The 12162-nt window shown below is 36.9% G+C and overlaps 1 protein-coding gene and 1 long non-coding RNA gene across 2 annotated transcripts in view; one reads left to right on the top strand and one right to left on the bottom strand.

Moving 5' to 3' along the window:
• The window catches only part of LOC121875301 (BTB/POZ domain-containing protein 7-like), a 76337-nt gene extending 70987 nt beyond the window's left edge, over window positions 1-5350 (bottom strand). Inside the window, exon 1 of the mRNA XM_042379772.1 lies at window positions 5272-5350. The gene's annotated coding sequence lies outside the window, so the exon portion shown is untranslated. The remainder of the gene's footprint in view (window positions 1-5271) is intronic.
• Window positions 5351-6063: 713 nt separating this feature from the next.
• LOC121875300 lies at window positions 6064-7643 on the top strand. Its single transcript, XR_006090579.1, has 2 exons — window positions 6064-6389; window positions 7353-7643. It is a non-coding gene; the product is annotated as an uncharacterized LOC121875300 (long non-coding RNA).
• The last annotated feature ends 4519 nt before the right edge of the window (window positions 7644-12162 follow it).

Genomic DNA, 12162 nt, shown 5'->3' with positions numbered 1-12162 from the left:
AACAAAGCTCCAAAAGAGGGCTAACCAAACAGGCACAAGTGCAGGGGCATAGATCCTAAGGTGGATGGAAGGGATGCATCCCCCTCCACAATCGATTTTTAGTAGTTTAAGCACAAGGGTAATTGGTGGATGTTTATCCTGTTAATTAAATTAGACAAATTTAGATTTTGGCACGGCACGAAATATGTAAACATTGGTTTGGAGTGGTGGACGAGTGGAACAAGCTACCAAATATCATCAGTAACTCGAATATGCCGGATAGCTTTAAACATAGGTTGGATGGATATATGAGCAATAGGGGTTGGGTGTAAATGGGACTGCCCAGTATGGGCCAATAGGCCTGCTGCAGTTTCCTCCATTCTTATGTTCTTATTTCCTATACTGAATACTCACCCCCCCCCCCTCTACAATTAATGCAATTCTTAATAAAACCAGGGGAGTGCTCTGAGATTCTGAGTTTTCATTGGCTGACTGATTTTACCATTTTGAAGGGACATCCAATGAGAACCCAGGGTTTAAAAAAAAATAATAATAATAAATAATTAGTTTTGCACGTGAGTTGCCCAGGAGAGGAAGCCATTAGTAAGTTTGTGTTTTTTAAAGTGATTTTTAATAGTTTTAAGGACAAAGGTTAATTAAGTATTTAAGTGATAAAATAAGAGCAAAGTAGAATAATGTCAAGCTTGTATTCAAAAAGACCAACAAGGTCTTGCCAGGCCCGACATAGCTCGTGACATTGGGGTCTAACTGATTCCGGTCACAAGGGTTAACACAATAGTATTGTTAGCGTCACGGGTCAGTCTGTCAGGTCATAAATAATATGGTAGCCCCAGCATGTCAATTTTGCAAAAAACATTACACTTTCTCAACCTATAGAAAAGATGTACAGTACAGAATTTTTTATGGTTATGTTCAAAGGCACATTTCTACAACTCTTGGAAGTCACCCCCTTTTCATTTACAACAAATCTATGCCAATACACAAGTGAATAAAACAAATATTGTACTACTGCATACAAAATACAGATTGTCTTAGAGGATACACTCCAAAGTTGTGGAGGTTGGCATACAAAAAGACCCTACAGTACAATACAGTACCGTACTTGTATCAGTTCTGGAGACATCGACAGCAAGCTTTCATGGTGATGATCTGATCAACTAAGAGCTGCTGTTGGTTCTAGCAGGTTCATCCTAAACACTCACACATGGTGCAGATAATGCTTGGATAATACTATAATGACCCTAACAAGCCATTTCCTACTACAATACAATACAGGTGGCTGGAATCAAGAGCAAAACAGGATATCCTACTATTTGTTGTAATACTGTTCAGTGTCCATAAATATCTGACCTATTTTAAAACTTAATTTTGCAGCCAAAAAAAATATTCCTGATAATACACACTTCTGTAGTTTTATTATACCCCCTGTACTAGATCAACAGCTCATAAGTTTTTCCGTGTTTTATGTCAAGTATGATAAAACCTGTGGATTGTATCTTTAATAATTTTGAGGTTATTACACTTTAAACTGGGTCAGATAAAATATGGATACCCTGTTTATTCTCTTTAATTGGTGAAAAGATGTGCCCTCCTTTGGATTCCCTCATCATAAATATGTGTAACACTCTTCTACTGCTGTAAAACTACTGGCGGCATACAGAAGTTTACACTAAGCTAAGCACCCCAGGCAAAGACATACTGCAACAATTCTAAATTTTGGTGTGTAATTACATCTCATAGTAAGGTAAAACATTTATCAACTCCAAAGCTTATGTCAAACATCTGTGGAACAATAAACATTAGCTATACTATACAGTACAGTACTATGCCTTCATAAATATACAATACTGCACAGTTGAAACTTCCAAACCTTAAGACAAAACATAATACAGAAGCACATTACACTTGAACTGCAAACTGTACAGTACAGTATTTACAAACATAAGTCTCATTCAACCCCAAGACACTAAAAATAAGCCACCCTTCATGATATCATAGTATTTTTCTGAGAAAGCAACTCTTAATTTGCAAAAAAAAATATATAAAAAATTATATATAACAATAATAATAATCTCTGGACTCCAAATCCATAAAACAATGGTTCAGGCAAAGTAAGTGGGATGTTACCATGCTGTGGAGTGATGTGTGTTGACCATACCAGCACAGAACTAAATGAATCCTTTTTATTTCAGGGTTGCCATGTCACAAATTGTGTAAACAATTAAGAAAAGAAAATTCATTCTTCCTGAATGAATGTTCCCTCTTTAAAAAAAAAAACTTATCTATCAGTACACTTACAGTAACTACCTTTCTCTGTTGCAGGAATAAACCTGTCTTTCTTAACAAACTTTAGCAAAATTCAACAACATTCAGCTTATCTTTGAACACATACTGTACTAATTTTCCCATCGTGGAAATTGGAAAATGGCCATATGCTGTCTGTAGAGTTGGCAGCTACTCAATAATGTGCACTTAGTGTGGGAGGCGGGTAAACAAGTAGTGCAGTGAAGTAGATGACAATGAAAATGGAAGACTGCATGATGATGCTGACTTTAAGTGTTCTGTATGTGCAAGTAATACTATCTCCATAGCAAAGCTGAAGAAATTCATCATTGGGGATATGTCCCTGGACTGCGATGAGTTCTGTAACCTGGGTGACATGATCAGTGCTAGCTAGAGGAAGTTTAGGGTGCTGCTGCCTTTGTTGATAGCAAAAAGACCTACCACCTACCCTGCATGTGAAAGAAAGATTGTATGCAGCTGATGTGATGTATGGCAGTGAAACATGGGCAGTTAAAGAGGATGACATAAGCAGGCTTGAGTGAGCTGAAGTGATAATTGCGAAATGTATGTGTAATGTGACACTGAGAGTCATGAGGTGGCTGAGTATTGAGAGTACTGTATTGGTGAAGTTCTGTGTAGAGGCAGGATGAGATGGTTTGGGCATGTGGAGAGAATGGATGAGACAAACTGGGTCAAGAAAGAGGTGCATGAGCCTAAATGTAGAGGTGAGGAGAGCCAGGAGTAGGCCAAGAATGACATGGAGAGAGGTTGTAAGAAATAACATGAGAGTTAAAGAGCCTGACAAGAGAGACTGCAAGAGACTGTGCAACATGGAGAGCAGCCATCAGAAATCACAGCTAACCCACACATATGTGAAGAATGGCTATAAAACATTGTTGATGATGATGAACAAGAACCAAGGTTAATATTCAGTAGTGACCATTCACGGGCCTTTATACTGATTCTCATATAGCTAGAGAGATAGAGCAAAAATATCTAAGAATGATGAAATTTACTATATAGCATTTCCAGTGAAAATTTTTAGTTTTGCATTCTTTTCCCTTTTTATTTTCACTTAAGAAAGTATACCTGTACAGTACAAGTTTGCTGGTACCATATTTTTTTTTTTTTGTAACTCAGACAACCAATGGAAGTGTCGTGTAGAGTGATACTCTTGCGATGCGCTTAATTTCTACTCGGCCAATCAGCGCAAGTCTCCATGTCATGTTTAATTTGAATTAGTAGGAAGGTGGCTTCTGTCTGTAAATGTTGCACGTTGGAAGACTGGCGTGTTATTCACTGAATAGTGTTATTCATACGGACCTTTCGAGGGCTTACAGTACCCTCGCCAAAATTGGTGATACCCACAGAACTGTAAACCACAGTGAGAACTTTGTGGTTCCAAATGCTGGCACAAAATATAGAACATCTATGGAAGGACATAAAAAGTTGTGTGTTTTGTGCCGGCAACAGGAAAGAGTACTGTATTACCACCAATATTTTGTTAAGTACCCGGAGCATGTTCTAGGCTCACCACTTCCTCCTTCAAGTGGGATCACTTTATCCTCCACCCATCTGTTAATTAAGGTAAGTTTTCCTTTGGTAAAGTTAGGTTAGGTTTACACACCAAGGGGGAAACAGAGGGGGGTCCTGGGGGCTGGATAGGAGGTTAGGTCAGGTCCTTCTAGATTCTCTGGTTAGGTTAAGTTAGACATGTACCAATACTGATATTTGAGAGTCACGTTTTTGTTTTTAGACCCAACAATGTTGGTAACTCGGGGGGGATCAGATCAAAAAGGACTCATTTCCGCCAAAAATAAAAGTAATATTCGTGTAAAACAAAATGAAAATAATTATAAAAACATATTCTTGAAAGTTATTTCCATGAATGGTCAATACAGATTATTTGCCAGAGTCAAACTAATCAAAGAATCTTTTGCTTTTTTTAAGCTGCAGCTAACTTAACTAAGTTAGATTAAGTTTGTTAACTTCGTGTCATCCTTAAAAATAATTTAACACTATAGTCTCAGAATTCATAAAGGTGTTCAAATGGTTTAATGGAAGCACACTGCTACTCCCATGCACATTTAACATGAGTCTTAAGTAGAAATAGAATAACTTTTTCGATGATATTTTTTCTAGTGTCCAGTAATTATATAATGTAATTAGGAAAATAATTTAAGGCTGTGCAAAATTGCTTCTGCATTAGCAAGTGGTGATTAGGTTCACTCATATTAAGGTTGAAAAGTTGAACACATGAAGTAATATTTCCGATCATATGAGCACAGATATAGTATAATCAAGAATACCTAAACTTCACACAGCTATACACATTTCCAGTGTTGCAAGCTTCTAAAAATTACCAGAGCAATAACATGCAAGAATACATAATTGCATTTATCTCTGTTGAAATAGGGTTTCAAATTCTTAAGATGTTTAATTGTTGAGAACTGACCATTAACTGTGCACCATAACTCAGGTCTGCTGGTTGATATTGATATATTTCTTTAATAGTCAATTTGGCTGTATTTACAGGACAAAATTAGGGTGTCAAATTGCCTGGTTGAGTAATGCAGTAGGGAGGCATCATTAACTGTGTTGTAAGCGTCCATACATCACAGTGTTGGTCACTTGGTTGTGTTTACATCACACCCATCTTTGTTGTTCATTAATATTGAGTGTTGTCACCGACGCCTACAACTACATACAACCCAAATATCCTCTTGCTTCCATGGAACCTAACTTCCTCGAGACCAATTTTCACTGTTTAAACGAAGAAACAGACACAGGAGAGCTGGAGAGTCAGCATAAATATAAGTTTTGATGGCGGACTGCTAAATCAGGTTGAACGCCCCCTCAAACATTCCCAATGTAAACATATGCTAGTTTACCACATTTCTGGCCACTTTCTCTCCTCCCAGCCACCTTAAAATCATCTATGCATACTAAAGATACAGCAACAGGTGATAAAAGTGAATAAAGACTCACCCAACTGTGCGAAAACACTTCATGAATGAGGAATCGCCTGACATATCCTGCGTCGACAACAACACCACTGAGAACTGGCAGGATGACCAATGTTCACAGAATAACACGAACACAGCTGCGACGCCATTTATTTTTCGTAATTCTTAAAGCAGGCGATCCAAACCCAACCTAACCTATCCTGACTTAATCTATTAATGATATTGTAGTTTTATATGTTATATATAATAATTTTTTTGTCAACTTCTTACGAAAAATATCAATGAAATGGTTTTCGGTTTATTTCCGTAGTATTTTCCTAACATTAAGTATCTGCCTGAAAACTATTCAATAAGGTGTCCGGATCCTCTACTCAGGAGCGCCCTCTTAATTACTCGCATTTGTCATCTATTTTATCAAAAATATCACACCAAAGATAATTTAAACATCTTTAATGCTTACTTTAATGACATAAGTAATTAATTAATTACAATTTTATTAAAATTTGACTTACACTGAGATATATCATGTTGTATTTCCATCAAAAGTACACTGAAGGATTCGAACATGTACTGTACAGTAAAATCAAATAGATTCCTTATATACTCATAAAGAAGATATTTAGTAATTTTAAGTCATTTTAATAAAATTAAATTTTAAGTAATAGTACATCACAAAATTTGATCACTTGGTAAAATAAAATGACTTTAAAGGAACCATCGGAGAGGTTGGGGAGTACATAACATGACTAATGTTAAAAATAATAATACGAATAGCACTCTTAGCTCTGTAATTTTTCTTTTAAAGGGAGGCAACATTAAAATATCTTAAAAATTAAAACTAATCGAATTATCTCGTAGTATTTTTATGGTTATATTAATACATATTAAGTAAGTTAATATCAACTGGAAGATAAACTTGTCCTGGTTGTGTTCGTGGTAGTCTCTAACATTACCTACACTGCTGTGAGACACCGTCACTCCAGACAGAAGAGGCCGACCAGCACAACACCACCACACATCTTCATCATGTTCGCTCTCAGGACCGCCGTCACCCAAGTAGCTCGGGCCAACACAACGATGGTGATGGCCAAGAGGACCAGTGTTATCTCTGGACCTCCCACAGTCAAAGTTAGCTTCGCGGTGAGTGAGAGTTGGGTCATGGCCGACGGGCCTCCGTCATCAGCTGATCACATCCAAAACAAAATGTATCAACTCATTAAAATTCTTACCAAGTTACAACTCATAAACCCATTTTGTTGTATATCAAGATATTTTGTTTAGGTAAAACAAAAAATTGGAAAACTTACTTTAATCTGAGTTAATAGATCGCGTGCATGTACCGAGGGAGCGACTAATTACCCAAATGTAGCCGCAATGAAGTCAAATGATGGTCGTACAAGCGTAAATCAGGCTGTGAATCACTTCTCGATTATTATTTGGTGTCATAGTCACAAAAAATTGGTAAACTTAATTTAATCTGAGTTGTGTTGGGTTAGGTTAGGTACATGCACTCGATCTGTTAACTCGGATTAAATTAAGTTTACCGATTTTTTGTGACTATGACACCAAATAATAATCAAGAAGTGATTCACAGCCCGATTGATTCATGTAGGACCATTATTTGACTTCATTGCGGCTACATTTGGGTAATTAGTGGGACCCCTTGATGCTGCTTCATATGTCTAACACAATATTTTTGCTTGATCTGTTGTTGACTTCTGAACACTTACCTACTGTTACATTGTCATTCATCTGAGATAAAGTGAACTAACCTAGCCTGTTCTGATGATGAAAACTCATGGGAAATATTCGCCCATTGGCTGTCCTCAGGTTTTGACATGAGAATCAGTATTTTTTTTTCTTTTTTAACTCAAATTTGACCTTCATTTCTTGTGCAAATTAGCGTTTTTTGCAAAAAACAAAATTCTTCATTTTTAACAAACAAGTAATTTGCACAAAAATGTTGGTCAGATTTTAGTAAAAAACACCCAAAAATTGCTTTCTTGCCTAGAGATTTGGTGCATGGACAGTATTCCACATTTATTTGGGAATAGAATTCATAGCTGTAAATAAGCAAACAAAATTTTTGTATCTTCCCAACAGGAGAAAATGGTTCACGGTGGAGTCATCATGGTTGGGTGTTGCGCTGTTCCAGCTTGGGTGCTTGCCCACATTAAGGAATACCGTGGTCGTGAGGAATAGATCATAACATGTAAATAAGTATTTAATTCAAGTCAATTTGTGGTGTAAAATATGGTTACTTAAAACTTTTTTTTATCTCAAACAAAATTGAAGAGATGTTTCTTTCAATAATCAATTGTGTACTGTACCTTTGAATCATGTTTAAATTCCATAGCACTTATTTTGTACATAATTAATAAATTAAATATTTGTTCCTCTAGTGTTACTATCCTCTTAAATCTGTGAATAAATGAAATCTTAAGTTTGTCTTTGGGGGTACTGCATAGTCATGAACAAGAGAGCCTCTCATGCCCAAGGTGGGAGGTGCAGTGGTGGACTGTCTCATGGATTTTATTACAATCTCTTGCAACCTGCAAGACTTCCTAGGTTACAGTCCATCCCACTTATAAGACCACACAGACAGGCAGTCTTGAAATTCCTAATTAGCAACTTTGTTGGGTCCATCCCTCCCCCCACCTCATTGGTGGAATATACTGTATGGTGCAAATGAACAGTGCCTGTTTCAAAGCTCCAATATCATGTTATACATTCTATCATAACTAAAACAAATGCGTGGAAAAGTTTTGGAAAGTAAATATTAGTTATTTATATATGTTAACATGTTCAGGAGGAACAGTTGATTTTAAGTCCTTGGCAAAATGGGGAGGGATATACCCAGCAAAGTTGCCAGTTAGGAATTTTTTCCAGTTGTTTAAAGTACATTACACTACATTCAGAAAACCTAGTACAGTAGTGTACTGTGTTAAATTTTTAAGTTAATTGTCAAACTGAAGCTACCAATATGAAGGTTATATTTATTGTTTTTTAATGCAGTGGTTCCCAAATGGCTACAGTGTTGACAACACTACATACTGTATATCGTTTCTCACTCCGATTTATTTTTAATTTTTGTATTTACAGGTGCTCCTCTACTTACGAATGAGTTACGTAACTGAGGCTCGTTTGTAAGTCCAACTTTACTCTTGTAGATACCAAACATGTTGTAAAAAATGAAAAGATTATGGATATTTAGTACAGTTATACTCTTTAATATAGCCTTAAAACCTGGCTCACTCTTCTACTCTTAGGTAATGTTTGTTTTATCTGGAATTTTCTTCAAAATAATCCAGTCTCATCCACATTAAACACCTGTTCTGGCAGGTAACCCCCTCAGTGATGATGTTTGTATCTGAAAGTTTGTAAGTTGAACGTGCTTAAGAAGAGGAGCACCTATTTATGGTAATTAATATTATAATTAATTTTTTTATTATAAATTTTATCTATTGTTATTAATTATTATTACAATGATATTTCTGCCCCCCTGGCCCTGATGTGGGTGAGTGACCTGTGCCCAGGTGGGCTAATCCCATAAAACAAAAAATACAACCTTGTATCAATGATGCTTTCGCTGCAGGTGTTATTTCATAAATTGTATTAAGTTTCACATTTTAGTTCTTATTTATAAATACACAACAAAAGTAAAAAAAAACAAAAAAAACACTAACTGGTTCTGTGGTGAGCCCCAAGTCCTTGATGTAGTGTGTGTCATGACACGGGCCATCAGAATGATGCTTCCAATACCTGCCTGGTTTAATGCTTCGTCAGCTGCCTCACACTCATTGCCTTGTACTGTACATGACAAGTCAATCAATCGATCCGAGGGTTGGCGGCCAGTCTTCTACAAGACATGTACTGTACAGTACAATAAAAAGGATTAAAGATAAAAAAAAATTTGCAACACATGATATCCCCCCAAAATATCGTAAGTCGATTCGAGGCTTCCAAGCAATTTTACAAGACCTATTTCTGCACGGTTGGAAGTTCGACATCCGCGACCTTTGAGCACGAATGAGAATACTGGACTACCTTTCTGAATGATGTGAATCCTCCGAGGCTTCAGATCATATATTACATCACCGAGTGGATGTCATAAATGGACATCGCCGTGTCAGTCACCAGGTTGAGTAACATAGCTCGGAAAGCCTCAAATCATATGGACCCCATGGCTGACGATACTTTCTGGGGGAGCTGTACATACATATTAGGGGGTATATGTATATATAGAGCTCCTCCCCGACTTATGACCTGCCTCAGTCGTACCAAAATTTGGTCAAATTACGTATTTTTGAGTCCCAAAGTCAGTACACTGACAAAAAAAATTTTTTTAATTCACTTTAACATGGCTGGCAAGCTTAAAAGTGAGTGTTTTGTGGTGCTGAGAAGAAAAAGAGACACCCATTTTAGATTTTCTATGTATTATTTAAGCATTTCCGACTTATGACCATTTCGACTTACAACATGGATTTGGGTTCCTAACCCCGTCGTAAGTCGGGGAGGAGCTGTATATGTACAGTCGGGGTCTAAAGTCTTGAACACTCGACAATATTTGGTATGTAAGTACCCGAAGATCTTGGGTATTAAGGAGTTTTATATCCCATTTTGTGGTGACAAGTAGTGTTATTAGTATATCCCAATCATATATGTATAACTCAGAAGTAGATGCCAGATATTGCTAAGTGTTCAAGACTTTTGACCCTGACTGTAGTCTCGTTCACGATTCTTCAAACACTGCTGGCAACTCAAGGCCGTTTGTTTACTATAATACGTAGTATAATATAATACGAAACAACAAAGCCCAACCATTAATTAAGCAACGGGGAACTAAGTACCCTATCACCGATCACTTTAACATTATTAATTTTTACTGCATACTATAGTAAACAAATGGCCTCAAATTGCCAGCAGTGTTCAAAGAATCTTGAACGAGACTGTACATACACTATGTATACACATATACCTGTATAGCCATTCCCTTCCTGAAAAATTTTTCATAAATCTCTTCACATTTTCCCATAATTAAAGCCAAGATAATTTTCTACAAAAAACTTTCAAAATCACCTTAAATGCCACAAAACTTTTTGATGTAACAAATTATATAAACCAAAAAATCTCCAAACTTTTGTATTCTTCCCATTTCCAATCTTAAAACTTGACATCTTTACTGTACAGATTAAATTTCTTTCCAACTAATTATAAAAATTGGAGAAACGGGCAACTGGCCGAGTGACTGCTGGTGAGGAGTCTACTCGTAGTCAAGCGAGTTTGGGGAGTAAGTTATGGCTGAGTCTTGATAATTTGTGGGTTAGGTACCAGAAGACCATGAATAATCAAATCCTAAATTATAGTGATAATTGATTTAAATGGAAATCATTAATTTTGTTCCAGAGGCCAAGAAATACCCATAAACTGTTCCAAATTTGCTTTAATAAACACTAAACATGGTATGTACAGTAATACATCCAAAAATACAGTAACAAATAATTGTACAAAAAGTAGTACTATTTTACATTAACAGCTCCTTCCCTTCTTATTATTTCGTGTGTTGTGCCAATACATCAAGACAAGCAGGATGTGACCACGCTGTCTACAAAGAAACTAAATTTATACCACGCAATAACTCGTCTGGGGCTTTTTTTTTTTATTACTTTACGATGTTGAATTACTCCGGTACCAAATGTACCTAAATAATATGGGAATTATGGTGAAATTGCAGGTTGCATTAACGAGGTCAGAAGAGCGCCAAACGCTCAGTCAATAGGGGGTACCTCTGTCCACAAACAAGTCACTTCCCACTCCATTTATCTTGTATATGTTTTTATACGTTTTCTTTAAGTCCCATAAGAACGTGGAAGTGATATTTAGATTTCTTATTTTGAAATAAAATTAGAGCACCGAAATATTTCCACAACTTTTATGGCTTCTTATGTAAACAAACACTGTGGCAGCCGACACTCGCCCATAAATTATGAACATTTGACCATGAAATTTAAAGGAGGTAGTAATCGAGGTACAGTACTGTATCTCAAAAAAGTATCTGTCTTCACACAGGGTGAAACATTAGATCACAAAGGATATACTGTGTATTGAGACATGCATTTACTTTGGAATACTGTATACTTTAACATTAGTACAATAGGCTCTCTCCAATAACGACTTCCACAATAACGCTTTCGACAATAACGGTAAGTTACAATAGGTACCCATTTTCGATAATAACGTCTGGATTCTCTTGAATAACGGAAATTTCGAGGGAAGCGTCCGAGCGCATCAATGATAGCACTTGTTTGCCGCCGTGTTGATGACGTAGTTGTCCACTCCGCCTCACTCTCACTCTCACACGCTCCGTGGAATACAGAGCTGCGCCCCCGTGTGAGATTTTCGCCACTATAACCAGTGGTTGTTAGGGTCGGTGATCAATAATGGCTTCTGCATTTTTGCCCGTGGGGGCTAGGGGAGGTGGTGGAGGGAGTGATTTGCCACCTGAATGACTGGGAACTTTTAAAGTGAGGAAATTGAACTGTCCTGAGTCTACAGTGCGAAATATTAAGAGGAACTTATAGGAGACCAAGAAGAGTATTGTGCTGGCTAAAAATATTTTGGTAGTGATGGAAATGCGAGGCGAGCTATGAATGATAAAGGCGATAGAAACAGGTTGTTAGTGATAACAGCATTTTCTTGTGAAATGGTTAGCTTGTAGAATGAAAGACAGTGCAAGTGCTAGCGGCCCTTAGATACGGAACAATCATCACACCAAGCACCTCAAAAACTAAGTGTTATATTACTCACTCTTTATTTTGATTGATTGAATAGCAATTCTTTTTATTTCAGCTAACAAAAAGTGTTAGGAGGGCTTCAAGGGGAAAAAATGGGTGAAATTCTTGTGGCAGCAGCA

This window comes from Homarus americanus, unplaced genomic scaffold, assembly GCF_018991925.1.
Source record: "Homarus americanus isolate GMGI-L3 unplaced genomic scaffold, GMGI_Hamer_2.0 scaffold56241, whole genome shotgun sequence".
Classification (NCBI taxonomy): Eukaryota; Metazoa; Arthropoda; class Malacostraca; order Decapoda; family Nephropidae; genus Homarus; species Homarus americanus.
Note: the sequence above shows the minus strand (reverse complement) of the source record. Positions and strands in the feature narration are given on the sequence as shown.